Here is a 14,339-nt window from a genome sequence, read left to right on the forward strand (position 1 = left end):
CCTCAAGAAATTCATGTTACGGGATAGGGTGGACAATAAACAACGAAGTAGGAAATGCAACGTCTGTACCGATGAGTGATAAAGAGGATGTCCAGGGAGCGACGTGGTCAGGAGTGAGTGGGGCTGCTGTACGGGGTGCTCAAGGACAACCTCCCGAGGAGGTGACATTTAGCAGAGGCATTGGCAAAGAGAGATAACACAACCTGATTGTTCCCGTCAAGGAGCCATAGTCAGGGACACTGGGACCTGACCAGGTCCAGCCAGCTGCCCAACCCAGGGACTTCAGCCTCCTGCTTTTCACTGGTGTTGAACTTGGAGCCCGCTTCATGGGTTTCTGCCTTCAACTACTGGGAAGTTGTGAGAAATGCGAATTCTTTTTATTATTATTATTTTTATTTTTACAGACATCATTTTGCTATGTTGCCCAGGCTAGCCTTGAACACTTGGACTCAAGCAATCCTCCCACCTCAGCCTCCCAAGTAGTTGGGACAACAGGCTCATGCTATTGTGCCTTTCAAAAAATGCAAATTTTTGAGTCCTATCAAATTCTACAGACCTACCGAATCTGAAGCCCTGAGGCTGGGGACCCAGCAATCTGTGTTTTAACAAGCCCCTAGATGATTCTGATGCCTGCAAAAGTTTGAAGACATGGAGAAACCCTGGAGTAGAGCTCAACCTGCCCACTACTTCGTTCAAGATGCAGGAAGTTTCTCCCAGTTCCGCAAGACCACCCTGAATACTCTGGTGATCTCGCATATACCAGTAGCTGCTGATGGGATTTCAGCCTTGGAAACTGGGACCCGGGATGAGGGTGGTGGATGATCTTGGCTGGGAGTGAGGTTGGCAGAGCTCCTTCTCACACAGGCTTTTCTCTCTGCCCACAGCTCCCGTTGATGGAGCAGAGAGAATGAGCGGCTAGGCATGCCCTTCTAACTCGGACTAAACGATTCAAAGAAAACGTTCTTTGGGCCTGGAAAACCGGTCCATGGGTCTCCATGAACCTTCCCTTGGTGCCAGTGAGTTTGTAGCCCACTCATTGCTGTGGGTCTCTTCTTCTCTGCCCTGTCTCCCTGTCCCCATGGACTAATTAGCTGTGGACTATCCCAGGCCCCAGCTTGGCCAGCGCTCTCTGTTACACATCCTTGCAATGAACTATGCCATCAGTGGGCTCTGAGAAGGTAAGTCTTGTTCCCCTTTGGTCATTCTGTAATGTAAAAAGACATTTCTTTTTTCTTTCTTTTTTTTTTGAAATGGAGTCTTGCTCTGTCACCCAGGCTAGAGTGCAGTGGTGTGATCTCGGCTCACTGCAACCTCCACCCCCTAGGTTCAAGCAATTCTCTTGCCTCAGCGTAAAAAGACATTTCTAATGAGCATAACCTAATAGAAAGACTGACAATGGATTTTGACATGATTCTAAAGTCATGAAGCTACACGATGAACTTCGGCAGCCTTCTGGGCCTCCCATCTCAGGGCCACACGCTCTGCTCTTGGCCAGCCTACTACCTGGTTCGTTCCTATAACAAGCATGTGTGCCAGGTGCATGGAGACCGAAGGACATGAAGTCAGCCACTGGGCCAACTGTCTCCTGACAGTGAAAACTGCCTGAAATTTGTCAAGACAGTAAATTTAAAAGCTGTAAGAGTCGTGTGTTGGTGAGGCCCACACAACCATGTCAAATTCTGCCTCCTCCTTCAAAATTTTTAATCATGCCAAAGCCACACACATATACACACCCACACATATGTAGACACACATCACAAATACAGCACACACATGCCGAGTTTCTGCTCCTGTCTTCTCCTCCCAGAGGGACCAGCCCTTCTTGTCAAATCATTCCGTGAAAGGCCCCCTCTCCTGAACAGATTCTCCTGGCCTGACCCTGGTACCTGTCACCTCCCAGAAATGGTCTGCAATTCCCACCAGGAGAGACCCTCCTCTGCATTGGATACCTGGGGTGGGAGGTGATGGTGGGAGGGAGTCTGAAGTCCAGAAGTCCCCCGCTAAAAGGATGAGGGGCTTGGGAAAGGAAGGAGGGGCCTTGGAGCATCTCCAGGGTGGTTACCATGGAAGCCTCTGAGACTGCCCTGTGGGGAGAGCAGGCAAGGTGGTCTTAGAAACCCAGCGGCGCTGATGGGAAGAATCTGCCCTTCTCAAGAGAGACCCTCTCTCTGCACGGCTGAGATTAACTGGCTTCAACATGGCTGCACGAAGACTAACAACCTTGTCGATTCTTAGAGTTAAGGCCGCAGGTGGTAGTAGCAAGACAGACATGGAATATTAGCCCTACAGAGATGGACGTGACCTTGAAGTCTGTTAGGTCTGACCTACTCATTTGGCAGGAACGGAAAGGGGTCTGATACAGTGATGTCCTCCAAACCACACAGCTGACTAGAGGCAGGCCCCGGAGGCAACTGCTTTTCTGATCTCAGAGGAACGTTCCCACATCTGTTCTGGGCACCTCCTTTGTTCTCTGTCTGAACATCCAAGAAGTACAAAGGGCTTCCTTTCAGGTCCTGGGATGTGGAATCCTGCTCCACCTGTCTCTGGAGCCTGTGGCCTGAACCACTGGGCACTGTGCCGTCTTCCCTGCCCTTCCCTCATCTCCTCATCAGATTCGAGGGGGAGAAGGGAGCTCAGGCTGCCAGCTCTGGCCTGTGGACTTGCCAGCCTGAGATGTCTGAACCAAAATGATGTCAAGAGCTGAAACACAGACTTCATCCTCCCTTGTTGACAGCCTAGGAGGGAGCAATTTGTGCCAAGCCAGGAATTGTTGGAGAGCTCAGCCTCAAAGGCCCCTGTGTCTGCATCATGAGAATTCAGTGCCGGGGCCACACTGCCATCCACATCTCATGCCCAGCAAGTGAAGAAGAAAGGAAGGAATCCAGTATTTAAATGTGCTGCTTGGAGAAGAGGTGAGAAAGCTGACTGTACTTTTGGCAAGGTATTGCTTTTTCAAGTTCCATTTTTGTACCGTTTCTGGAAGAGGGCTTCAAAGTAATAGATGCCAAACATTTGGAAGTACAAAGAACTAGGGGGAAAAAATCACCCATAATTTTACCAACCAGAGGCACATTTTCTTCTGGTCTTATCTGTGAATTTTCTTTATTCTTCAAAACTGAGATCATGCTGCACATTTTTCTTTGCAGATGAACTTTGCAGTTGAACATGCTGCAAAACTGATCTAGGATCATGCTTTCGATCCCCCAACTTGACCTTATATCACAAACATTTCCTCCAGGTTGTTCTCTAGCAAAAGATAATACATCAAAGAGACATGCTGTGAATTACTTATGCATTCCTTTAGTATTAGAAACAGAAGTTACTTCCATGTTCTTTGTTATAAATAACACTGAGATGAACATCTTTGTGAGTAAATCTTGGCCCTTGTCTGTGATTATTTCTGTGAATTGAATCCTCTAAAAGGAATGATCACGTCAAAGATGAATATTTATATCTCTTGAAATGGGCTGCTTGCCAGTGTAAAGAAAAATGCTCGATTATGATTCGAAATGCCCTGAAATGGCTTTCCTCTTCCTTTCTTTTAAACAATTGAGAAAAATTGACTAAATAATGCATTTGTTTTTTAATTCACAAGTTATGGTCCCTGCTTTCCCCCGTTGTCGTTTATAATCCAGATATATACAAATAAATAATGCATTTGTTCTTTAATTCACAAGTTATGGTCCCTGCTTTCTCCCTGATGTTGTTTATAATCTAGATGTAAGACCAGAGGTGGACACACACACACACAAAGTTCTAGAATCACAGAGGTCAGAGGGTCCTGGGTATTACCTGGCCTAGTTTGTTCATTTGACAAGCACTGAAGCAGAGGACTGGGGAGGCTGGGTGACTTGCTCAAAGTCCTATAGTCCTGGCCAGGATGGTATCAGCCTCTACAGGGCCTTCCCCACTAACTCCTGGTGAAAGATCCCGATGACTGTCACTTCCTTTCCTTTTCCTTCACACCCAAAAGGCACTGGTTGAACAGCCAGGCCCTCTGTTCTGCCCAAGGAGGCTCTAGGTCAGGAGATGCCCAGATAGTGGTTGTTGTCTGAGCCAGGTTTCTTCCACATGTGGAGCATTTTTTTTTTTTTTTCCTAGATCTTTCAATGACATTGCAAGTGCAGTCTTATAACATCAGGGCCATTTGGTTTTCAATGAGGACCTAACTTCTAATGCACTAACTGCTTATGCTTTTTTTCTTCATTATTCCTATCAGAAAACATGTATTAAGTATCGGTTATGTGTTACATACTGTGCTAAGGGAACAAGACAAAAGAGAACGTTGGGTGGGCATAGTGGTTCTTGCCTGTAATTGCAACACTTTGGGAGGCTAAGGCAGGAGGATCGCTTGAACCCGGAGTTTGAGGCCAGCTTAAGCAACATAGTGAGGTACCATCTCTACAAAAAATTTAAAAATTAGCCAGGCATGGTGGCATGTGCCTGTAGTCCTAGCTACTTGGGAGGCTGAACTGGGAAGATCACTTGATCCCCAGAGCAAGGCTGCATTAAGCTGTGATCATGCCACTGGGTGACAGAGTGAGACCCTGTCTCAAAAAAAAAAAAAAAAAAAAAAAAGAATGTTTACTGAGAGCTACCTGTGTGCCAAGCTTTGGTCTAAGCCATTTACAAGTGTTGAATCCTTAATATTGAATCCTTACAACAACCTGTTAAGTCAGGTTACTATTATCACCCCTATTTCACAAAGAAAGAGGTTGAGGCAGAGAAAGATTAAGCCACTTGTCCATGATCTTACAAGCTGGTAACTGACCAGGCCAGGAGATTAGGCTCTAGAGTCTGCCCTTTTCCCCATGTGGCCACAGAGAACTGAAGTGAGCTCTGGCTGGGGAGGAGTTAGACCATGGACAAGAGTCTCAGTGCAGGGTGAGAAGGCCCAACATAGAGTATAAGCTCCAGGAGGGCAGGGGGTTTTGTTCCCTGCTGCATCTCTGGGGTCTAGGACAGGGTCTGGATTCATGGTAGATTTGTAGTCAATATCTGCTGAATCAGTGAAAGAGTAGACATATGCAAGGTGCCAATTCAGTCATACGGCAGCCCAGAGTGAGTGTGGCAGAGGGAGGAGGAGAGGAGGAAAGGCAAATGAGGTATGGGGCTCGAAGAACTTGGTGTGACCTGCCACGGAGCTTGCATTTCATCCTGGGGAGGGGGGACACCACAGGCGATGTGACCTGGAGAAGTGGCAGGCTCAGATTTGCGAGAGACCTGGTAGGCTTGCAGGGACAGAGTCAGAGATGCGAGTGGGGTGTCCTGGAGGAGGAGGCAGGAGGAGGACGGGCTAACAAAGGCCCTCTCGAAATAGTTCAGGCAACAAAGAAGGCTGGGACCATGGGGCTGCCGCCAAGGGAATGGATTCCAAAGAGCTCCAGAACTCGATGATCCATCAGATGTGGGTGGTGAGAGAGGGGGCGGGGATGAAGATGTTGGTGGTTTCTGGCTTGGGAGAAGCCGGTTTGGTGACAGCAATCTAGATAGGCTATGTGTGTGGAAGAACAGGTTTTCGGTGTAAAGATAGAAATTTCAAATAAGATAGCTTTTAAGTGCCCATAGGGTGTCCTCACAGGCAGCAGGAAGTGCGGATCTGAGGGAGGTCAGGACCGGAAATACAGATTTGGAAGCCACAAGTGAGGAAAACGCTCTGGGGGAGTATGGAGGAGACAAAAGGGATGACCAAGGACAAAAGCCTGGGAGGGAGGGGGCTCAGGGAGGAAGGCACAGAACTTGGGGGAGCAGCAAGAAGGATTTTGAGAGGGAGAGAGAGGCCTGCAGGGTCGCTCACTGTAGAGGGGTCATGATGATGATGGGGTGCTGGGAGAAAGGAGCTATTGCAAAAGGTTTTGGTGGGAGGATTGGGAGTGGGGAAAAGGCTGCTGTAGGAGGCTGAGTGAGGACAATTTATTCCAAAAGCTCCCCAATTTATTCCAAAATCACCCAGGTGACACCCAGACAAGAAGAAAGAGCAGGGAGCTGTGGCTGTCAGTCTTGGCCACCCAAGGCAATCTTCTGGGGAGGTCCTGGCCCCACCTTAAGAGATTTTTATTGAATTGGTCTGGGGTGGGGCCTTTCACTTTCAGCCAAGACTGAGAACCTTTGTCAGGGAGGATTTTTAAAATTTTTATTTTGTAACATGGAAAAATCTTAAGCTTGCTTATAGGATGAGGGGAAGGAGTGGGTGGGGAGGAGAGGGAGAAAATCCAGAGGTGTGGGGGTGGCTGTGGGAGCTGGTCCCAGCCACAGGAGGGGAGAAAATGGAGGAGCCCTGGGAATGATGGGATGGAGGCGGGTGTGGACGCGATAGAAGGCAGGTGTGGACGCATTGGAAAGCCGCCTGGGAGACCCAGCTAGCATCTGTGGGCAGAATAGTGAGGGCGTTAATGTTTGATGGCTTCTGGAAGCGAGCTAGCCTGAGGAGCGTGGGGAGGTGAGGTAGGGAAGTGGGGTCCACTGGAAAAATGCAGGCTTTGGTGCCTCAGCCAGCGAAGAAGGCAGGGGAGAGGCTGGAAGACTCTGGTCTCCATGCTAGTGGGAAGCCGTGGGTTTTGTCCTGCCTGGGCTGTGCTGCCTGGCAGGGGCATTTCTCTGGCCACATCAGCAGCCCCTTCTGGCTGGGTGCGGCGGGAGAAGAAGGAACTGTGAGGGAGTTGAGGGGCATGGGGAGGACAAAGGTTGTGGACGGTGTGTGTGATGGAGAGGAAGGAACAGGAGGTGGTCAGGGCAGGGCTTGGGGCTGGCCAGAGATGAAAGGGGAAGCGATCACAGCACGAGGGCTGGAGTGTGATTGGGAGGCTAAGGTTTGAGATGCTGGCGCTCCCTGGGCTGCAGCTATAATGGGCAGAGTTGGCAGAAGGTGCTGGATCCAGGTATGGAGTAAGGAGGACTCCTGCCAAGTTCTCAAGAGTGGGATGGAAATAAGAGAGTCAGGAAATGGTCAGATTCCAGTCTTGTAAGTACTGTCAAGATTTCTCACTTTGTCCTACAGGCAGTAAGCTGCTATTGGAGTCACTCACAGGAGAGTCACGGGATGAACGGGAGGCTTTAGGGTGAACCTGCAAAGTTCTTTGCAGTCTGGATTGCAAACTGAAGATCTGGAACTGAAGATCTGGGAGATTAACCAGCTCACAATTGCAATGAGGCCAATGACCTCTGGGTGGGGTGGGATGTGCAGTTTGACAGGTTTAACCACAACCCCGGAGCTGGTTCCCTCTCCCATACCTCCAGCAAGTGTGCTTCAAGCCATCTTTTTGTTCTGTTTTGTTTTTATTTTGTTGAGATGGAGTCTCGCTCTGTCGCACAGGCTAGAGTGCAGTGACATGATCTTGGCCCACTGCAACTTCTGCCTCCTGGGTTCAAGCAATCCTTCTGCCTCAGCCTCCTGAGTAGCTGGGATTGCAGGCAACTGCTACGATGTCCGGCTAATTTTTGTATTTTTAGTAAAGACGGGGTTTCTCCATGTTGGCCAAACTGGTCTGAAACTCCTGACCTCAAGTGATCACCCACCTCAGCCTCCCAAAGTGTTGGGATTACAGGCATGAGCCACTGTGCCCAGCCTCATCAAGCCATCTTTGAGTTCACAATAAAAACCCAGAAGGTAGGGTGAGACCCATGCTTCTGTTCCAGAGGGAACTTCCTCTAAATCTCCATGGCACATGCATCTCCAAGGACTCTGAAAATGGTCATCTGAAACTCCCGTATGCTGCAGACCAGCCCCTTGGGCCTAGACCCAGTAATTTTTTTATCTGTGCTAATTCCAATAATGGTCTGTGTAAAAGTAACAGTGGGAGCCCAAGAGGCTTCCAGACAGGAGAGGATGCAGGGGAGAGTATAGGTGAGCAGGCCAGAGGCTCTCGGCCCAGTGCATTGCAGAGCCCAGCACAGAAGTTCCAGCTCATTTAACTCAAGGTGTGTAGCATATACAGTGGTTTTGGGATCAAGCAGATGTAAGCTAGACTCTCAGGTCTGCCACTAACTTGCAGGCAAATTATTTAACTTCTCTGTTCTCAATTTCGCTGCCAGTGAAATAGACATAATAGGATTTCCCTTTGTGGGTAGTCCAGGAGGATTGAGCGAAGCAACTCGTGCAGAGAGCATAGCAGTGCTTCCCACATGGTTAGACGGTAGATAGATATTGGCCATTTTTACTAATTCAACATGTTTATTGGGTACTACTAGGGACTGGTACTGGGTACTTCAGGGGAGTTATGTCCCGCCCCCTGAAATTCACATACTGAAACCCTGACCCCCAATGTGACTGTATTTGGAGACTGGGATTTTAGGAGGTAATTAAAGTTAAATGAGGTCATAAGGATGGAGTCCTAACCTAACAGGGTTGGTGGCCATATAAAAAGAGGAGGAGAGGAGGGAAGGTCACAGGAGGACATGGTGAGAAGGTGGCCAACTGCAAGGCAGGGCAAGAGCCCTCCTCAGAGTGTGACCATGCTGGTACTTTGATCTTGGGCTTCTAGCCTCCAGACTTGTGAAAAATAAATGCCTGTTGCTGAAGCCATCCAGTCTATGGTATTTAGCTATGGCAGCCTGTGCTGACAAAGACAGGTGCGTACTGTCTGGCAGCATGAGCCAGATGCTGCTGCAGTGTGCAATGAACAAGACAGATCTGCATTCTCACGGAGGTGAGAATCTAATGAGGGGAGAAGAGAGGTGCACACAAAACAGTGCAAGTCGTGGTAGGAAAAGGCTCTAAGAGAAGAGCAAGCAAGGTGTGCAGGCTAGGGCAGGGGGCAGGGCTGGGTGGGAGGACAGAGGAGTGCTGATACGCCGCAGAGTGTCAGAGGAAGATGCATGCTTCGGGTAGCCTGCAAGGCTGGAATGGTCCAAGGAAGAGGTGATGCTTCCAGGTGGGGGTGGTGGCAGGGATAGTGGCTGGAAGGGCAAGAGGGGGGAGGCATTTCTGAGATGTTTCCCCATAGTCTTAGGAGCTGGCCAGGATGCAGTCAAGAAAACCTGGGGCTTCCTAAGACTCAGTCCGGCCAAGTAGGAGGAGGGAGCGGGAGGAAGACCATGCTGGGAAGCACCTTCTGATAGGAATGAAGCTAGGACCAACCAGGTGGGGTTTTTGTTTGTTTGTTTGTTTTGGCACATTAGTTCAGACAACTGCTGGCTGAAGAAGCAGAGAGGAAGAGGAACAGAACGTGGAGCTGGGAAGAAGCTGCCATGTAATTGCCACGGAAAGAGTGGCTGTTGGCAGGAACTGCATTTAGGAAGCACAGTAGTGGGCCCTGCCAAGGGAGGCGGTCATGATTCATGCCTGGGAAGTGCTCAAGGCCAGAACGGAGGTTGGAGGAGGCGCAGGGGCCTGAGGCGTGGTGGCCGTGGTAGACCTGCCAGTGCTGGCGATGGCTGGGTTCAGAGTCTGGCTCAGGGGAGTCTTGCTGAGAGTTGCTGTTCCTAGAATTTGAAAAATCTGACTCTGGGGGTGGAGAACCAGGAGAGGGGTGGTTGCTGTGGCAACAAGGGCACTCCACAGAGGTAAGGTGGGGCAATCGCAGTGGCGGGGTGGGGATCACAGGCCTGCCTTGCTTCACATCCCAGGTGCGGGCTTAATGGCAACGAAGTTACCAAGAGGCCATGGGCTTGACCCCTTCATGTTCAGTGCAAGAAACAGATCCAGACAGCTTTCTAGAAAGGAAATGTATGTATACATTTTCCTAAAAGTTCAAATGCAAGGAGAGAGCTCATTCTTAAATCAATACTGTAATGAAGGTCAAGAATTCCTTTGAAATAAAAGTCCCCAGGGCTTGTTTTTTAAAAGCCTGTTTCATAAGTAGGATCTTCATCCATGTTACTTTCTTAAAGTAGGACACTCCAGAATTGCCCCTCTGAGTTTCAGAAAATATTAAGCCTCAGTTATCATCAACAGTAGGTATGTAAATTGGTGCAACCACTTTGGAAGACAATATGGCATAACTAATCAAAACTAAAAATGCACACAACTGTTGAACATTCATTCCTCCTCTAGGGATTTTTCTTGCAGACAGACTAACTAAAAACTGGGATCTTCGGGAGGCTGAGGCGGGCAGATCACGAGGTCAGGAGTTTGAGACCAGCCTGACCAACATGATGAAACCCCATCTCTACTAAAAATGCAAAAAATAGCTGGGCATGGTAGCACATGCCTGTAGTCCCAGCTACTCAGGAGGCTGAGGTACAAGAATCGCTTGAGCCTGGGAAGCGGAGGTTACAGCAAGCTGAGATCTCGCCATTGCACTCCAGCCTGGGCAACAGAGCCAGATCCCATCTCAAAAACAAAAACAAAAACCCCTGGAATCTACATATCCAGGGAGAGGAGACTGGTAAAATGCACCATGTTGTGATATAGAATAGTAGGTATCTTTAAAAGAATACGGTAGACACAAGCTCCACGAAACATCCAGAAATCCAAAGTGAAAACGGAAAGGCACATAACAGAGTATTTAAAAAATGGGGCTTTGCAAAAATCGGGTTGTATATGCGTAGAAAACATTGAAAGACTACACAAGACACTGGCCCTGAAGAAATGGATCTGGGAGGCCGGGTGCGGTGGCTCAAGCCTGTAATCCCAGCACTTTGGGAGGCCGAGATGGGCGGATCGTGAGGTCAGGAGATCGAGACCATCCTGGCTAGCACAGTGAAACCCCGTCTCTACTAAAAAATACGAAAAACTAGCCGGGCGAGGTGGCAGGCGCCTGTAGTCCCAGCTACTCGGGAGGCTGAGGCAGGAGAATGGCGTGAACCTGGGAGGCGGAGCTTTTGCAGTGAGCTGAGATCCGGCCACTGCACTCCAGCCTGGGCGACAGAGCGAGACTCCGTCTCAAAAAAAAAAAAAAAAAAAAAAAAGAAATGGATCTGGGGTCTGGGCTGGCAGAAAAACTTACTTTTTATTGCAAACCCCTTTGAGCATGTTAAATAACATGTTACTATGTGCACATGTTACTTTTCAATTAAAAAAAAAAAAAGGTTGAGGAGAGCAAAGTTGGTCTCTTTCTTAGGAATCCTAGAGGAATGATGGGGGAAGACTCTCCCAGGATACAACCAGCCATCCCCACAAAACAAAATGCTTCAAGTAGGATTTTGCACACATGACCTTGAGCCGGAGTTCTCTTTTTATTTTCTATTATGACAAAAGTAGTATGTGGGCAGTAAAGGAAAGCTGGAAAAGTAGATGGAAGAAAAAAAATTGCTCGTGGATATACCGCCTAACTCAACTGTGTTCACTTCCAGTGTCTTTCCAGGATGGAGGTTTTCCATAGTTGGAACCGTAATGTATTCCCATTTGGTTTCTTGATTTGTTTGTTTGTTTTGAGATGAAGTCTTGTTCTGTCGCACAGGCTGGAGTGCAGTGGTGTGATCTCGGCTCACTGCAACCTCCGCCTCCCAAGTACCTGGGACTTCGGATGCCCGTCACCATACCTGGCTAATTTGATTTTTAGTAGGGTTTTGCTACGTTGGCCAGGCTGTTCTTGAACTCCTGATCTGTTCACCTCGGCCTCCCAAAGTGCTGGGATTACAGGTGTGAGCCACTGCGCCCGGCCTTGATTTCGTTTTTCACTTAACATTGCATTACGAATATTTTCCTCTGCCTTTAAGAATCTTGACAAGAGACATATGTTGGCTTTTTGGACATGGTTTCCTTTTACCCAATTCTTCCCAAAGTCAATACTAATTCTTGTTTTCGTTCAAGCCTATTTGATTTTCCGCCATCTTCAGTGAAACAGGAGATGCTCGCTGCCAGGCCTTCGGTATTCACGGATGTCCTTGAGCACAATTATGGACTCAATGGGCCCCCGGACTCCTTGGGAATCGCCCCGGTGCCTGTCAGCGATGTTCCTGGCTCTGGTCCCAGGGGGAGGCCAGAATGCAGCGCCACCTGGTGGCCGGGAGTCACAAGGCGCAGACCAGGACGCGTTCTGGTTCTTTGTAGTCGCAGGTGGAGTTTTCTTCCAGAATTGGGTTGTTAAACCAGTGGCGAACGTCACTGATGCCAGCTGCCCAGTGGAGTCCCCAGGAGCCCACCGGAGCTCTGCCCTTCGGGAGCTGGTCAGGGTGCCGCCTGGGAGACCCGCCTCATCGTGAGCACCTACGTGGTGCCAGACACATTAGGTAACTCCACAGACATTCTTGAGCAGGTGTCACTATCCCTTTACAGAGATGCAAACCAATCCTGAGATGCTAAATCGTCATGGTACAGCTGAGATTTGGACCCCAGCCCTGCTCCTGTGTGTCTAATTCAGAGTCTCATTTACAGCACTAAAATGGAGCTTATCAGAGGCGCAGAACAGGGAGTGGGTGGAGGGTGCCGTGATTTGAGACCTCGCCTTCCCATTGTTGGGGATGCACCAAGCCCCAGGAAGCCGTGCAGCCACATAGATGGATAGTCTCTGGCAAGGTCCGTCAGGAATTCAGAGGACTGTGGTCACTAGCTCTGCAAATTTGAATAAAATTTGTGCCTGCAGGGGTGTGGGTGGATCTGGAAAGGTCAAGATATCGGTAGCAGAAATGGAACTGGAAATGGAAAATGGAAAGGCAGGCTGGTGGAGCCTGGTATCTTGACAGAGCTCCAAAAACAACTGTGGAGAGAGAGGGATGGACAAAGAGAGAGAGAGAGAGAGAGAGAGAGAGAGAGAGAGAGAGAGAGAAGGCTGGGGAGCGGGGGTGGTGGAGGAGAGAGCTGGGAGGGAAAAATCTTTTCCTGGCAGATGATAAGGGAGCATGATCTGCTAGGTTTGGGAGTGTTCCAGCTCTACCGGACGTCTCCAGTGGGACGGTCTCCCTTCATCCTAGTCAGGGGCTGGGACTTGCCTTCCTCTTCCACCATCTCAGTAAGCGACCTTGGCCTTTGATTTGAGAGGGATCGATGTGGGCAGGGTAAATTCTCAGGACAGAGGAGAGCATCCATCCTTCTTAACAAGCTGTGAATAAGGTGCTGGCTCCTGCTTTTGACTGGTTTTCCCAGCTGGTCTTCCCCAGTGCCAGGAAGCAGGAGCCTGGGGGCTGACCCACCTGCCCTGGGCTCCTTGGGAGGGGAACAGTGGTGTTTGATCCCAGGAGGCTCCTTGTGGGTGACTGCTCCCTTCTCCAGCCAAGGATGTCTTATTATCAGGTCTGAAGATGAGGGAAGTTCACTACTGATTACTCCGGCCAGTGAGCAACTTTCTAACTCCACAGTCAAGTATTTGCCCTTCCGTTAATCAGGGTTCTTCAGAGAAGCAGATAGATAGGTAGATAGACTAGATAGATAGATAGATAGACAGACAGACAGACAGACAGGTAGATAGATAGATGTCTAGATAGATAGATGGATGGCTACATGGATGGATGGATAGATAAATAGATGGCTAGTTAGATAGATGGATGGCTACATAGATGGCTAGATAGATAGATAGATGGCCAAATAGATAGATAGATGGCTAGATATATAGATAGATAGATGGCTAGATACCTAGACAGATGGCTAGATAGATAGATGGATAGATAGATGACTAAATAGATAGGCAGATTGATAGATTTATAGATCAATAGATAGATAATAGATAGATGGCTAGATAGATAGATGGCTAGATAGAGGGATGGATAGACAGATGGCTAGATAGATAGTGGCTAGATAGATGGATAGATAGATGGCTAGATGGATGATTAGCTACACAGCTAGATAAATGGCTAGATAGATGGATGGCTAGATACATAGATGACTAGATAGATAGTGGCCAGATGGATAGATAAATAGATGGCTAGATAGATAAATAGATGGATAGATAGATGGCTAGACAGGTGGATAGATAGGTGGATGACTAGATAGATAGATGGCTAGATACATAGATGGCTAGAGATGGATGGCTAGATAGAGAGATATACGGATGAGTGGATAGATAGATAGATAGATAGATAGATAGATAGATAGATAGATATGGAATTGGCTCATGGGATGGTCAAGGTTAGCAAGTTCAAAGTCTGTGGAGTGGGTTGGCAGGCTGGAGACCCAGGGAAGAGTTGATGCTGCGGCTCGAGTTCATAGGCAATCTACTGGCAAATTCACTCTTTGGAGGAAGTCAGTCCTTTTCTATTAAGACCTTCAGCTTATTGGATGAGGCCTACAAACAGGAATTGCTTTACTCGAAGTCTACTGATTTAAATGTTCATGTCATCTAAATAATACCTTCAGAGAGACATCTAGAATAATGTTGACCAAATATCTGGGTCCTGTGGCCCAGCCAAGTTGACATAAAATTAACTATCACTGCTCCCTTTGCTTTTAGCCCTCAGTGAGCGAACACTTTCACCCCCTGCACCCCAAGCTATGAGTGATATCTATCTATCTACCCAGGCTGGGG

The sequence above is a fragment of the Macaca mulatta genome, chromosome 12 (assembly GCF_049350105.2).
Source record: "Macaca mulatta isolate MMU2019108-1 chromosome 12, T2T-MMU8v2.0, whole genome shotgun sequence".
Taxonomy (NCBI): domain Eukaryota; kingdom Metazoa; phylum Chordata; class Mammalia; order Primates; family Cercopithecidae; genus Macaca; species Macaca mulatta.